This window comes from Rhinoraja longicauda, chromosome 31, assembly GCF_053455715.1.
Source record: "Rhinoraja longicauda isolate Sanriku21f chromosome 31, sRhiLon1.1, whole genome shotgun sequence".
NCBI classification, from domain to species: domain Eukaryota; kingdom Metazoa; phylum Chordata; class Chondrichthyes; order Rajiformes; family Arhynchobatidae; genus Rhinoraja; species Rhinoraja longicauda.
The window spans coordinates 25,566,054-25,582,447 of NC_135983.1; the positions used below are offsets into that span (position 1 = coordinate 25,566,054).

Here is a 16,394-nt window from a genome sequence, read left to right on the forward strand (position 1 = left end):
CGAGATCTTCGGTTTCCTCCCACACTCCAAAGATGTACAGGTATGTAGGTTAATTGACTGGGTAAATGTAACAAAACTGTTCCTAGTGTGTGTAGGATAGTGTTAATGTGCGGGGATCGCTGGGCGGCGCAGACCCGGTGGGCCGAAGGGCCTGTTTCTGTGCTTGACAATATCTTTCCTGTAAAATGGTGCCCAGTACTGAACACAATATTCTAAATGCGGTCTCATCAACGTCTTGTACAATTGCAACATGACCTCCCAACTTCTAGACTCCAAGATGGTGAGAAGACGGTTCAGATTTCATTTTATTTCTTTGCAGCTTACTATTGTGCCCGAGATGTTGTTGTTTTCTTCTTTCAGATTTTCAGCATCTGCAGTATTTTGTATACTTCCATCTGGCAGAGGTTACAATACAATACAATACAATACAATACAATACAATATATCTTTATTGTCATTGTACCCAGGGGTACAACGAGATTCGGAATGCGCCTCCCATACGATGCAATAATTTAAGTAATTAACAGCAACCCAACGAAACGAAACAGTTGGAACAGTTTTTAGACAGGGTAAAGTGCAAGTTGATCTATGCGTTGTGGCCATCCGGCTCAGCAGGACCGGTTCATAGCAGCTATGGCCCTGGGGATGGCCTTCTACGCCCGCACCTCCAGACTAAGAAACAGCTTTATTCCTGGAGCTGTAGCTGCCCTGAATCGGACCAGCTGAGAGCCCCCCATGATCTGTCTTTGCCCCCAGGGTCATCTGGCACAACTCACCCTGCATGAACCTTTTTTGCACTTTACCTTGTTTCCATTTTTTTCCCCCTCCCTTTGTTGTTTTTGTTTACGCCGTGATTTATTTATTTTACAGCATCGATATGGAAGCGGCATTCTTAATCTCGTTGTACGTGGACAATGACAATCAAGATATCGTATTGTATTGCATTGTATATTGAATAGTATTTTGCTATTCCAGCCAGCAGTGGGTCTCCAGTTGAATGAATACACTTGTATTTAGGTCCCACACACACACACACACACACACACACACACACACACACACACACACACACACACACACACACACACACACACACACACACACACACACACACACACACACACACACACACACACACACACACACACACACACACACACACACACACGCACGCACGCGCACACACACACACACACACAGGCAAAACTCTTCAAGAGCTAATGGAATATTTTAGCGAAACACTCGTAGTTAAACGTGATGTTTGCAACTAATTTACATACAGCAAACAAATGAGCAAATAATCTTCGTTCCGCGGTGTTGGTTGAAAGAGAAATAATGGCCGGAAGGCATGCATTTAATCAGCTCTTATTTAAATATTGACTCAGAATTGACTGCATCTAACGAGGCAGCCAGCGGGAAAAAACCTTGAGCTCACAGCTCGTCTCAGAATGGTAGCTTTGTAAGGTACTGTCTACAAGGATGAGGGGGGACTTCATTAGAACTTATCGAATAGTGAAAGGCCTGGATAGAGTGGATCTGGAAAGACAATAGACAATAGAAAATAGGTGCAGGAGAAGGCCATTCGACCCTTCGAGCCAGCACCGCCATTCAATGTGATCATGGCTGATCATTCTCAATCAGTACCCCGTTCCTGCCTTCTCCCCATACCCCCTGACTCCGCTATCCTTAAGAGCTCTATCTAGCTCTCTCTTGAATGTATTCAGAGAATTAGCCTCCACTGCCCTCTGAGGCAGAGAATTCCACAGATTCACAACTCTCTGACTGAAAAAGTTTTTCCTCATCTCTGTTCTAAATGGCCTACCCCTTATTCTTAAACTGTGGCCCCTGGTTCTGGACTCCCCCAACATTGGGAACATGTTTCCTGCCTCTAACGTGTCCAACCCCTTATTAATCTTACATGTTTCGATAAGATCCCCTCTCATCCTTCTAAATTCCAGTGTATACAAACCTAGTCGCTCCAGTCTTTCAACATTTGACAGTCCCGCCATTCCGGGAATTAACCTAGTAAACCTACGCTGCACGCCCTCAATAGCAATAGCAAAATAGGATGTTTCCACTAGTGGGAGAGTCTAGGACCAGAGGCCATACCCTCCCTCCCTCCCTCCCTCCCTCCCTCCCTCCCTCCCTCCCTCCCTCCCTCCCTCCCTCCCTCCCTCCCTCCCTCCCTCCCTCCCTCCCTCCCTCCCTCCCTCCCTCCCTCCCTCCCTCCCTCCCTCCCTCCCTCCCTCCCTCCCTCCCTCCCTCCCTCCCTCCCTCCCTCCCTCCCTCCCTCCCTCCCTCCCTCCCTCCCTCCCTCCCTCCCTCCCTCCCTCCCTCCCTCCCTCCCTCCCTCCCTCCCTCCCTCCCTCCCTCCCTCCCTCCCTCCCTCCCTCCCTCCCTCCCTCCCTCCCCACCCCCCCTCCTCCCTCCCTCCCTCCCCCCACCACTCCCCCTCCTCCCTCCCTCCCCCCTCAACCCTCCTTCCCTAGGAGATAGATTTAAACTTTAAAATGTGAATAACTTCAAAAATATAACACCGATTTCAATGAAACTTCTTCCATTAGCACCAAAGGGACGACGGTGAGTAAGGTGGGCCTAAAATTGTCACGCTATCGTGTACCGTTCAGGCTGCAGTTCAGGAACGAACAAACAAACAAACGAGAGTTTTAGTCTATAGATGACATCGTCAGATCTCGGTTCCACTTCCAGCGTTTGACGGTAATTGACATTAAATAACTCCCTTCTCGACGTCAAATGACCTTCTCGAGGATAAATCACTGACTAAATTTTTGCAGTACGCAATTCAAATTGTCCAAGCATGAAATGGAGCTGCGGCAATTATCACTGCAAAAGACCAAGGCATTACCATGCGATATCATCACCGCAGGATTTTGTACAACATCATAATTCGCTGCCAAGGAGACACAACATTCAAATAATAAAATTTAAAAAAACATTCGATTACACTTTTCAATCCGTTTCAACCCTGAGTAATTTAGCTTCCAGTTTCATGAATTTCACCTTAACTTCATCAGAGATCAAAAGGCGCTTGCAGACGTGGGAACAATTCACCTCTTTAACTCGCGTTTCAAGCATATTCAAAGCGTGCTGCAATGTAACACAGCTCAGAGTCATCAGTGCAATTGACATTTGACAATATGATTTACCATGGGAAACATTTTAAAATGTCATCACATTTTCCCATTTACATGCTCTGAGCTGCGCTGATGATTAAACAGCTCTGACAATAAGTCAGTGGGAAACGTAGAACCAGGGGAAAATAGTGCAGCTCCCTCAGATAATGAACCTTTTCAGAGGCGAATTTATCTCAGCGATTGGATCCATGGAAATGATCATAATAACTTAAGGCACAAGTAATACAAGAGGTAGAAACAAAGAACTGGCGGTGCTGGTTCACACCGAATGTTGGCCTTCATTACAAGAGGAGTTGAGTATAGCAGCAAAGAGGTCCTTCTGCAGTTGTACAGGGCCCTAGTGAGACCGCACCTGGAGTACTGTGTGCAGTTTTGGTCTCCAAATTTGAGGAAGGATCTTCTTGTTATTGAGGGCGTGCAGCGTAGGTTTACTAGGTTAATTCCCGGAATGGCGGGACTGTCATATGTTGAAAGACTGGAGCGACTAGGTTTTGTATACACTGGAATTTAGAAGGATGAGAGGGGGTCTTATCGAAACGTATAAGATTATTAAGGGGTTGGACATGTTAGAGGCAGGAAACATGTTCTCAATATTGGGGGAGTCCAGAACCAGAGGCCACTGTTTAAGAATAAGGGGTAGGCTATTTAGAACGGAGATGAGGAAAAACTTTTTCAGTCAGAGAGTTGTAAATCTGTGGAATTCTCTGCCTCAGAAGGCATTGGAGGCCTATTCTCTGAATACATTTGAGAGAGCTAGATAGAGCTCTTAAGGATAGCGGAGTCAGGGGGTATGGGGAGAAGGCAGGAACGGGGTACTGATTGAGAATGATCAGCCATGATCACATTGAATGGTGGTGCTGGCTCGAAGGGCTGAATGGCCTACTCCTGCACCTATTGTCTATTATCTATTAAGATGGACACAGAGTGCTGAAGTAACTCAGCGGGGTCAGGCAGCATCTCTGGAGAAAAAGGATGGGTGGTGTTTTGGGTCGGGACCCCTTCTTTGGGCTCCGGTCTGAAGAAGGGACCCCACTCGAAACGTTACCCGGGTGGCATGGTGGCGAGTTGCTGCCTCACAGCGCCAGAGACCGTGGTTCGATCCTGACTACAGGTGCTGTCTGTACGGAGTTTTTACGTTGTTTCCATGGGCTTTTTCCACGTGCCCCAGTTTCCACCCGCACTCCAAAGACGTACAGCTTTGCAGGTTAATCGGTTTCGGTTAAATTATAAATGTGTAGGATAGCGCTAATGTATGGGAATCGCTGGTCGGCCGAATGGCCTGTTTTTTGTGCTGTATTTCTCAACTGAAGAAGCTGCCTGACCCGCTGAATTACTCCACCACTTTGCCTCTAACACAAGTTTCCTGTGGGCAGGTTTGGGCCAGGCAGAGATCAGCCATAATTGAATGGCGGAGTAGACTCGATGGGCCAAATGGACTGATTCTACTCCTATAACTTGTGAACTTCATCATTAGGAAAAAGCTTTAATCAGACACCATGTTTTGTTTTATGATTGAAGGGAAGATGGAAAATCAATTCTACTTATTTGTTGTACAGCTTTTATTGATTGGAACATGAGCAGGTTTACCAGCTGCTCCGAAAGAGAAACCGTATGACCTCAATTGTATTTCTAAAGGTGACCGACTTACAATATTGAGCAGACAATTAGAGGAATATATTCCTCAGAAGAAAGAAAATCTATTTTCTCCAAATCATAATTACCCTCATGAGATTCTTTGCCACAGAAGGCTGTGGAGGCCAAGTCAGTGGATACCTTTGGGGCAGGGATAGATAGATTCTTGATTAGTACAGGTGTCAGGGGTTACGGGGAGAAGGCGGGAGAATGGGGTTCGGAGGGGGAGATAGATCAGCCGTGATTGAATGGCGGAGTAGACTTGATGGGCCGAATGGCCTAATTCTGCTCCTATCAATTATGACCTTATGATTTTCAAGATACCCATTGAGCAGTCTCCCTTCATTTTGTGTACCTATTAATTTCTGACGTTATTTTATGTTCATTCATGCCCACGTTCACATCAATAACATCAATGAAATTATTTGACAAACTAGCAGTTGAGTGAAGAAAAATAGAATAGTTTCATAGGAATTATTTTGGCGCCATTAACAGGTTTGTTCATTTTCTTGACAAATCAGATATCCTGACATTAATCATTCAAAGGGATGATATGCCTTGGACCTAGTGCTGATGTTTAGTATCAATAAGTGGCCCCATTCATGGGTCACTGATCTACTGTCAGCTTTAGCTTATGTAATGGTGCACTACACCAGGCCTATTTGGTTCTCTCTTCTTATCCTTGCAGTCTCTGTGGACCTAATAAGTCATAGAGTCATTGAGAGTGGGAACATGCCCACACTGACCGTCACTCCCATCTTCAAGATCTACTAGTCCCAACTGCCTACATTTGGCCCATATCCCTCCAAAAACCTGTCCTATTCATGTGCCTGTCTATTTAGAAACATCGAAACATAGAAAATAAGTGCAGGAGTAGGCCATTCGGCCCTTTGAGCCAGCACCTACATTCAATATGATCATGGCTGATCATCCAAAATCAGTATCCCGTTCTTGCTTTCTCCCCTTTTCCCTTGATTCCGTTAGCCCGAAGAGCTAAATGCAACTCTCTCTTGAAAACATCCAGTGAATTGGCCTCCACTGCCTTCTGTGGCAGAGAATTCCACAGATTCTCAACTCTCTGGGTGAAAAGGCTTTTCGTCATCTCAGTCCTAAATGGCCGACCCCTTATTCCTACGCCTTATCTACTCATTAAACGTTGCGGAAGATGACACAAAGTGCTGGAGTATCTCAGCGGGTCAGGCAACATCTTTGGAGGACATGGATAGGTGATGTTTCGAGTCATAAGCTCATAAGTCATAAGTCATAAGAGCAGAATTAGGCCATTCGGCCCATCTACTCTGCCATTCAATCATGGCTGATCTATCTCTCCCTCCTAACCCCATTCTCATCATAACCTCTGACGCCCATACTAATAAATAATCTATCTATCTCTGCCTTAAAAATATCCACTGACGTGGCCTCCACAGCCTTCTGTGGCAAAGAATTCCACAGATTCACCACCCTCTGACTAAAGAAATTCCTCCTCATCTCCTTTCAAAAGGAATGTCCTTTAATTCTGACATCTAGTCCTGGACACTCCCACTTGTGGGACTACTGGGTCCCACTAGAGTCGAGACCTGTCTCTGGTTTCCGCACACATCCCAAACAAGGGTAGATTGGTATATGAAATCACCCCTGCATGTTAGCCCTGGTGTAGTCTGAAGATGGGTGATGTTCCTGACCTGAAACGTCACCTCTCCACATCCTCTAAAGATGCTGCCTGACCCGTTGAGTTACTCCAGCATTTTTTCTTTCTTTCTTGTAAACCAGCATCTGCAGTTCCTTCTTGTGTCTCCTAATGTACTTGTAATGGTTTATTAATCACAAGACAAATTGAAACGCTAGGTTTATCATCCTACTGAGTTAGAAACATAGAAACATAGAAAACAGGTTCAGGAGGAGGCCATTCGGCCCTTCGAGCCAGCTCCGCCATTCATTGTGATCATGGCTGATCGTCCACAATCATATTGTACACAAGTACAGTCAAGCAATGTCCAGCAGGTTTTCAGAAAGATGCTTTGCAAAATTAAACGTCGGCACTTTGTTCTGAGAAATTAAACGTGAACTTTGCGTAATGAGATACCCTCCGTTTATAAGGTTGAGCGAGAGATAGAATAACAACAAAATATATGATAATAGAGAAGGAAAAAACTAATATTCACACAGACTGGAAGCTATATAATGTGTAGCACGGGATGAAGGTAGATTTTTTGGAGTAAGAGAGTATATATGAAGAAAGGCAAAGAATTATGAAATGCTACAAATGATGACAGATAAATTATAAAAATTATAGATATGTCTGCAAAAATTCAACCCCATTATGGATATTGGACATTGGTATAAGGAACTGAAGCGCTATAATAATCTACAATGCTGAGGACTATACACCGATCAGCCAAAACATTATGACCTGATAAGCCAAAACATTATGACCAAACATTATGCTGTTGGTCCTCCGTGTGCAGCCCCATACGCAGCAGGGTGCGATGCACTGTGTATTGTGACACATTCCTACAGTGACCACCATTAACAGTTTCCATGACTTGTGCCACAGTCGACCTTCTGTCGGATCGGACCAGACGGGATAGGCTTCGTTGCCCTCGCGCATCGATGAGCCTTGGGCGCCCAACACCCTGTCGCCGGTTTGTGGTTTGTCCCTCCTCGGACCACTGTCGGTCGGTACTCACCACTGCTGACCGGGAGCACCCCACAAGCCTTGCCGTTTCAGAGATGCTCTGACCCAGTCGTCTGGCCAGAACAATTTGGCTCTTGTCAAAGTCGCTCAGGTCTTTACTCCTGCCCATTTCTCCTGCATCCACCACATCGACTTCAAGAACTGACTGTTCACTTGCTGCCTAATATATCCCACCCCTTGACAGGTACCATTGTAACAAGATAATCAATGTTATTCACTTCTCCTGTCAGTGGTCATAATGTTTTGGCTCATCGGTATATATGAAGAAAGGCAAAGAATTATGAAATGCTACAAATGATGACAGATAAATTATAAAAATTATAGACATGTCTGGTAAATTCTATCTATTGTAGTTGAGTTTGACTTGTTCTATCTATGTATGGCATATCTGATCTGTTTGGAGAGCATGCAGAACAAAGTTTTTCCCTGCACCTTGGTTCAGGTGACAATAATAAACCTAAACCGCACGGTGGTGCAGCGGTAGAGTTGCTGCCTTACAGCGAATGCAGCGCCGGAGACCCGGGTTCCATCCTGTCTACGGGCGCTGTCTGTTACGGAGCTTGCATGTTCTCCCCGTGACCTGCGTGGGTTTCCTCAAAGATCTTCGGTTTCCTCCCACACTCCAAAGACGTACAGGTACGTATGTAGGTTAATTGGCTTGGTAAATGTAGAAATTGTCCCTAGTGTGTGTCGTATAGTGTTAATATGCAGGGATTGATGGTCGGCGTGGACCCGGTGGGCCGAAGGGCCTGTTTCCGCGCTGTATCGCTAAACTAAACTGAACTAAAACGAAACATTTCCACTCTAAAAGGCTTCTCCAATGCTTCCATTGGCTGTACACATAAATTGGAAATCTTCCAAATGCCATTCCACTCTTTAAAGCAGCTCATAAATTATAAATCTGTTACTCAAATATCAGTTTTGTGGCTTGCCAAGACTGTAATTAGGGGATTGTGTGTCCATAAACTTGGATAAACATGACCTAGCTGAGACAACCAGTATGGTTTTGTAACATGGACGTTATATCTTACATGCCCAATAATACTTTCATGTAGGTATTAGGTGTGGCTGCAAATGATTGTTTTGGGGGAAGTTATTTATGTAGACTTCCAAAAGAGGACAGTGAAGAAAAAGAAAGGCTTGTGGGACTGGGCAGAAGTTATCATTATGTGTAGAGAATTGATGAAGAGATTGCAGAAAGAGAGTGGTGATAAGATGGCCATGGTCCAATTGCAGAATGTGACAGATGGTGTTTCATTGGGGTGTGGAACGAGAATACAACATTTCATTATATTTGTGCATTGGAAGGAACTGCAGACGCTGGTTTAAACCGAAGAGAGACACAAAAAGCTGGAACAACTCTATGGGTCAGACTGCGTCTCTGGAGAAAAGGATTAGGTCTTCTTCTTATCGTGTCCACAGCATGCTAGATATTACGGTTCAGCCAAAACTGAACACAACTCCTAGCAATACCATTGTTCTCTGCGAGGTTCTCAGCTTTGCATTCGTGCTCCAATAGAGAACATCTCTGGGCGGCACGGTGGCGCAGCGGTAGAGTTGCTGCCCTACAGCGAATGCAGCGCCGGAGACTCAGGTTCGATCCTGACTACGGGCGCCGTCTGTACGGAGTTTGTACGTTCTCCCCGTGACCTGCGTGGGTTTGCTCCAATATCTTCAGTTTCCTCCCACACTCCAAAGACGTACAGGTTTGTAGGTTAATTGGCTGGGCAAATGTAAAAAATTGTCCCTGGTGTGTGTAGGATAGTGTTAATGTGCGGGGATTGCGAGGATCGCTGGGTGGCGTGGACTCGGTGGGCCGAAGGGCCTGTTTCCGTGCTGTATCTCTAAATCTAAAAAATAAAAAAAATCTCAATAGGTGCTCCATAGTTTGTGGTTCAGTGCTACATATGCAGATGACGTCTTCAGTTTCTATGTAACCCTACTTCTTGAGAGTCGCTTTACAGCGACAGTGCCAGCTCTCAGTCTGTGGAGAGATTTCCATTCAGCCCAGCTTGATTTGGCCCCAGGGGCAGGTTCTTTGGCACTCATGGACATGGATGCCGTTGATGGGAGATTGGCCAGTCTCTCTTCCCATAATGCAAGGATTAGGAGACGTTTCAGGTTGAGATCCTTCTTCAGACACCATCTTAAGTCGGAAGAATGGTCTCGACCCCAAATGTCACCTATTCCTTTTCTCCAGAGATGCTGTCTGACCCGCTGAACTACTCCAGTATTTTGTGTCTATTTCATTATTATTTATCAATTAACTGGACTATTGTCTACACTAAGTATTTTTTTTAAATTTATTTTTTAATCAAAAAATACTTTATTCAAGTAATAAATATCATTTACAAAACATCTTTTTTAAACAAACCCATCCGACATTTCCGGAGGTTACATATTCAATACAGGCATTTACTTAGACATTTACATACATTTACATACATATCCCTTATTTGGAGGGGCGTCTCTCTCCACCACACCCTGCCCCCCATGTCCAGCAGCGGAAGGACCCTAGACTGTGGTCCTCCCCCACAGGGCCTTGGCGTTGGCTGCACCGAGCTTCAGAGCGTCCCTCAGCACGTACTCCTGCAGTCTGCAGTGGGCCAGTCGGCAACATTCCTTGACGGACAGCTCGCTCCGCTGGGAGGTCAACAAGGATCGGGCAGACCAAAGAGCGTCTTTCACCGAGTTGATGACCTTCCAGCAGCACTCGATGTCAGTCTCGGAATGCGTCCCTGGGAACAGTCCGTAGAGCACAGAGTCCTCTGTGACGGAGCTGCTCGGAATGAATCGTGACAGGGACCCCTGCAGACCTCTCCAGACTCTCCTGGCAAATCCACACTCTTTGAAGAGGTGGGCCACCGTTTCCTCTCCGTAGCAGCCGTCCCGAGGGCAGCGTGCGCTGGTAGTGAGGTTCCGGCGTTGCAGGAAGGATCTGACTGGGAGGGCTCCCCTCACCGCCAGCCAAGACAGGTCTTGGTGCTTGTTGGTGAGTACTGGCGATGAGGCATTTTGCCAGACAAGCTGGGCTGTCTGTTCTGGGAACCACGCCACAGGATCCATGGAGTCATTCCCCTGCAGTGCCTGCAGGACGTTCCGTGCTGACCACTGCCCGATGGACTTGTGGTCAAAGGTGTTGGTCCGGAAGAACCTTTCCACGAACGACAGATGGTTCGGCAATGTCCAGCTGACTGGCACATTGCGTGGCATCTGCGCCAGGCCCATCCTTCGCAACACCGGGGACAGGTAGAACCTCAGCAGGTAGTGGCATTTGGTGCCCACGTGCCTTGGCTCTATGCTCCGCCTGGTGCAGCCACACACGAAGGTGGCCATCAGGATGAGGGCGACGTTGGGCACGTCTTTACCCCCGTTGTCTGCCGACTTGTGCATTGTGGGTTGTCGCACCCGGTCCATCGCCGACCCCCAGATGAAACGGAAGACGGCCCGGGTGATCCCCGTGGCGTAGGAGGGAGGGACGGGCCACACTTGCGCCAAGTACAGCAGCCCCGAGAGCACCTCACACCTGATGACCAGGTTTTTCCCCGTGATGGAGAGGGAGCGCTGCTTCCACAGCTCCAGCTTCTTCCCCACCCTGGCTATCCACTCCAGCCAATTTTTGTCACATGCCTCAGCCTTCCCGAACCAGATCCCCAGCACCTTCAGGAAGTCAGGCTTGATGGTGAAGGGGATGGAAGATCGGTCGGGCCAGTTGCCAAAGAGCATGGCCTCGCTCTTCCTGCGGTTTACCCTGGCCCCCGTGGCCAACTCAAACTGGTCGCAGACGCTGATCAGTCTGTGGACCGACCCTGGATCCGAGCAGAAGACGGCGACATCGTCCATGTACAGGGAGGCCTTGACCTGAGTGCCCCCACTGCCTGGCAATGTCACTCCTCTTATGCTCGCATCCTTCCTGATGGATTCGGCAAAGGGTTCAATGCAACAGACGAACAAGACAGGGGAAAGAGGGCAACCCTGCCTGACTCCAGACCTGACGGGGAAGCTGTCTGATTCCCACCCATTAATTTGGACTGCACTACAGATATCGGAGTAGAGTAGTTGTATCCACTTCCTGATTCCCTCCCCAAAGCCCATTTTGGAGAGCACGTCCCTCATGTACATGTGCGATATCCTGTCGAAGGCCTTCTCCTGGTCCAAGCTGACCAGGCAGGCATCCAACCGTCTGTCCTGCACGTAGGCAATGGTATCTCTCAGCAGCACCAGGCTGTCTGAGATTTTCCTGCCAGGTACAGCACAGGTTTGGTCCGGGTGGATCACCTGTCCCAGAGCAGACTTGACCCGGTTGGCGATGGCCTTAGACAGGATCTTGTAGTCTACATTCAACAATGTGATGGGTCTCCAATTCCTTAAGTCATTCATCTCCCCCTTCTGCTTGTAGATCAGGGTGATGTTGCCCTTCCTCATAGAGTCTGACATGCTGCCGGCTAGAAGTATATCGTTGTACACTTCCAGCAGGTCCGGGCCCACCCAGTCCCACAGAGCCAAGTACAACTCTGCCGGTAAGCCATCGCCTCCGGGAGTTTTACTCGAGTCAAAGGAACGGATGGAGCCAGTCAGCTCCTCCAGGGTCAGTGGTTGGTCCAGACTCTCCCGCTTGCTGTCGTCCAAGACTTCCGTGATGGAGGACAGGAAGTTCTGGGAGGCGGTGCTGTCTGTGGTCTTTACATCGTACAGATCCTTATAAAAGGATCTGCAGATCTTTAGCATGTCTGACTGCGAGGATGTTACCGAGCCGTCCTCCTCCCTAAGGCTTTTGATCACAGAGCTCCCCCTGTGAACCTTATGGAAGAAGTAACGTGAGCACGTCTCATCCTGCTCAACATGGCGGACCCTGGACCGGAAGATGATCTTGGAGGATTCAGAGGTAAAGAGCCGAGCTTGCCGGCCCTTCAACTCTCTCAGTTCCTCCCTCACATCCACCCCTCTCCTCTGCAGAAGGAGTAGCTGCTGCAAATCTGTCTGGAGTTGACACAGTTCCCTCTTACCCTGTCTTGCTCTCTGAACACCTTTGGAGACGAAGAACTTCTTGATGTTCTCCTTTGTTGCCTCCCACCAGAGTGTCGGGGAGTCAAAGAGGGGCCTCACAGTTCTCCAACATGTGTAGTCCCTCTTTAGCTCCTTAATGTTCTCCGGGGTCAACAGCTCCACGTTTAGCTTCCACGTCCCTCTGCCCGCCTTCCGGTCCTCCTGTAGGTGACAGGTGGCCTGAAGGAGGCAGTGGTCAGAGAAGAACACCGGCGCGAGGTCGGTGTGTCTGACCGTGACGGCCCTCGATGTGAAGAGGAAGTCTATCCGGGACTGGGCTGAACCGTTCGGTCCTGACCAGGTGAACCGTGGCTGGACTCCGCCTGCAGGGTCACTGAAGGCGTCGCGCAGCTTTGCATCTTTGACCGTTTCCACCAGGAGTTTGGAGGTGCCGTCCAGTCTGTGGTTGGCACTGCCGGATCGTCCAGCCGCATCGATGATGCAGTTGAAGTCACCGGCCAGAACGAGCGGTCTAGACGTGGCCAGCAGCGGTGGGAGCTGCTGGAGGATGGCCACCCGCTCGCTCCACCTGGGTGAGGCATACACATTAATCAGCCGGAGCGGAGAACCACGGTACATTACATCCACCACCAAGAGATGCACCCACACCACTTCCCTTACCTCAGTGATTGTGAAGCCCCCTCCCCGCAGCAAGATCCCCAGACCGGACGCACGACAATCATTTCCCCCCGACCATACCGACAGTCCATGGGGCCACCATCGCGACCACCTCCGATAGCAGCGAAGGTGTGGCAGCCCGCACTCCTGTAAAAAAGTCACATCCGCCTTTACCTTGGCCAGGTACTGCAAGGCGGATACACATCGCACAGTGCTCTTCACACTGCGCACGTTTAAGGATGCCAGTTTCAGCTCCATTGTCCTTTAGTGTCCCAGGCGATCCTCCCGCATGCCAATCATCTGGCTGAGTTCCTGCACATTTTTGTCGCACAGGTAGTGGTACAGGTTGGTGGCTTCCTCAGCACAGGGTGTATTTTCTGGCGAGGCCACTGCGCTGCTCCCAGTTTCCTGGAGCTGGGGCCCATTGGCCACTGCACTGCTCCCGGTCTCCCGGTCCTGGGGCCCATTGGCCACTGCACTGCTCCAGGTCTCCCGGAGCTGGGGCCCATTGGCCACTGCACTGCTCCCGGTCTCCCGGAGCAGGGGCCCATTGGCCACTGCACTGCTCCCGGTCTCCCGGTCCTGGGGCCCATTGGCCACTGCACTGCTCCAGGTCTCCCGGAGCTGGGGCCCATTGGCCACTGCACTGCTCCCGGTCTCCCGGAGCAGGGGCCCATTGGCCACTGCACTGCTCCCGGTCTCCAGGAGCAGGGGCCCATTGGCCATTGTGCCGCTCACGGTCTCCTGGGGCTGGGGCCCATTGGCACTGCTCCCAGTCTCCTGGGGCTGGGGGGCAACAGACACGTTCTTTCTCTTACCTTCCTCCTCCCCCGTTTTCTTCCTCTTCCTCTGCCTCCGTTGTCGGCTCTTCCTGGTCGTCTCATCCTCCGATGCGGAGAGGCTGCTGGCCTCGTCCTGGGAGAGGACTCTTTTTTGGGACTTGCTTGCCCCCTCCGCCTTTTTCTCCGTGCGCACAGCCTTCAATGTTTTCCTCGATTTTACCAACTGCCATTCCTCCTCTTCCTGTTCCCCCTCTTCCATCGACTCACCCTCGTGGGCGGGGGCCTGGGGGGCTCTGTCCTGCGGTTGGGGGCTCCTGGTGGTCGCGTTGTCCTCGCCCCTGCTCTCCTTTCCTTTTTGGACTTTTTCCGTGGTAGGAGGCGTCTCGTCCACCCTGGGGGTGCTGGCAGCGGCCCCTTCTTATCGCCTGTGCATAAGTGCTAGCTCTTTTAGGGCAGGCCCTGTAAAGGTGGCCTGCCTCCCCACACAGGTTGCAGCTCTTACTCTCTTTACAATCCCTTGTCTCGTGGCCTTCTAACTTGCAGTTTCTGCAGACGACTGTCCTGCATTCTGCCGCCACGTGCCCAGGTTTGTTGCATTTCCTGCACACCCTGGGCTGCCCCGCGTACGTCATGTAGCCTCGGTTCCCTCCGATAGCGAACACCGAGGGAGGGTGGATGATGAATCCCTTCCCGTCCACCCTCAGCTTCACCTTCACTTGCCTCTTGCTCGTCCAGATCCCGAACAAGTCCTTTATGTCCACACAGTTCCCGGCCCCTTCGACGTAGCGCGCAAGGAAGGTGAGGACATCCACGACGGGCACATGTGCACCGTGATCATCCGTTCCCTCTGGGTGGGGAGGGTGAAGAGTGGCTGCACCTTCAGGAGCGACAGCGGGGCTTCATCCCCCTTCTCACGGAAGTCCTGCAGCAACTTCTGCCATCCCGCCGGGTTCTGGAAGGTAACGTCGAAATATCCGTTACCTGGGAAGTCCTGGAGGCAGAAGATGTCCACGGCCTTGAATCCACAAGCCTCCAGCAGCACCTTCTTGATGAAGAGGTCCCGTGAGAAAGGGGTCCCCTCCCTGAGATCCTTCACCGATACTCGCAGGGTATTCCGGATACCCTGCCCTCCAGCTCCACTTGCTGCTGCCATCCCACCTGGATAAGGGTGTTAGGTTGGTTACCCAACCAGCATGGATCCACCCCTAAACCAGACAAGTGCTCCTGACCTCCGCTCCTCGTCGATGATCCAATGCAAATACTGCTCTTGTACTGTTCTTATAAGAACATTAGATTGTGCCAGAACAGATACTACACTTGATCTTAGCCAAAAGGCCGAGAAGCAACACACGATGGCAATCGAGCCGTCCACAGTGTAGTGGGGACATTGCTAGCTCAAATGAGGAGATGAAACTGAGGAGTTCATTGTGGGAAGAATTGAATGATCAGTCATTTTTAGGCCAGAACGAGGTAAATCAGTATTTTACATATACAGATGCTCCTCGACTTACGTTCCGATAAACCCATCGTAAATCGAAAATATCATAAGTTGAAAATGCATTTAATACACCTAACCTACTGAACATCATAGCCACCTAACCTATCAACATCACAGGCATCTAACCTACCAACATCACAGGCACCTAACCTACCAAACATCACAGGTCAGCCTAACCTACCAACATCACAGCCCAGCATAACCTACTGAATATCACAGCCACCTAACCTACCCAACATCATAGCCATCTAACCTACCGAACATCATAGACACCTAACCTACCAAACATCACAGCCACCTAACCTACCAAACATCATAGACACCTAACCTACCAACATCACAGCCTAGCCTAACCTGCTGAACATCATAGACACCTAACCTACACAAACATCATAGCCTAACCTAGCCTAACTTAAACGTGCTCAGAATAGACAATAGACAATAGACAATAGGTGCAGGAGGAGGCCATTCGGCCCTTCGAGCCAGCACCGCCATTCAATGTGATCATGGCTGATCATTCTCAATCAGTACCCCGTTCCTGCCTTCTCGCCATACCCCCTGACTCTGCTATCCTTAGGAGCTCTATCTAGCTCTCTCTTGAATGCATTCAGAGAATTCGCCTCCTCTGCCTTCTGAGGCAGTGAATTCCACAGATTCACAACTCTCTGACTGAAAAAGTTTTTCCTCATCTCCGTTCTAAATGGCCTACCCCTTATTCTTAAACTGTGGCCACTTGTTCTGGATGCCCCCAACATTGGGAACATGTTTCCTGCCTCTAACGTGAACAACCCCTTAATAATCTTATACGTTTCGATAAGATCTCCTCTCATCCTTCTAAATTCCAGTGTATACAAGCCTAGTCGCTCCAGTCTTTCAACATATGACAGTCCCGCCATTCCGGGAATTAACCTAGTAAACCTACGTTGCACGCCCTCAATAACAATAGGATAGAACACTTACATTGGCCT

General features: G+C 49.3%; 1 pseudogene; it reads right to left on the reverse strand.

The window, feature by feature from the left end:
* Positions 1 to 15,184: 15,184 nt before the first annotated feature.
* On the reverse strand, positions 15,185 to 15,275 carry LOC144608574 (U2 spliceosomal RNA; annotated as a pseudogene).
* Positions 15,276 to 16,394: the final 1,119 nt, after the last annotated feature.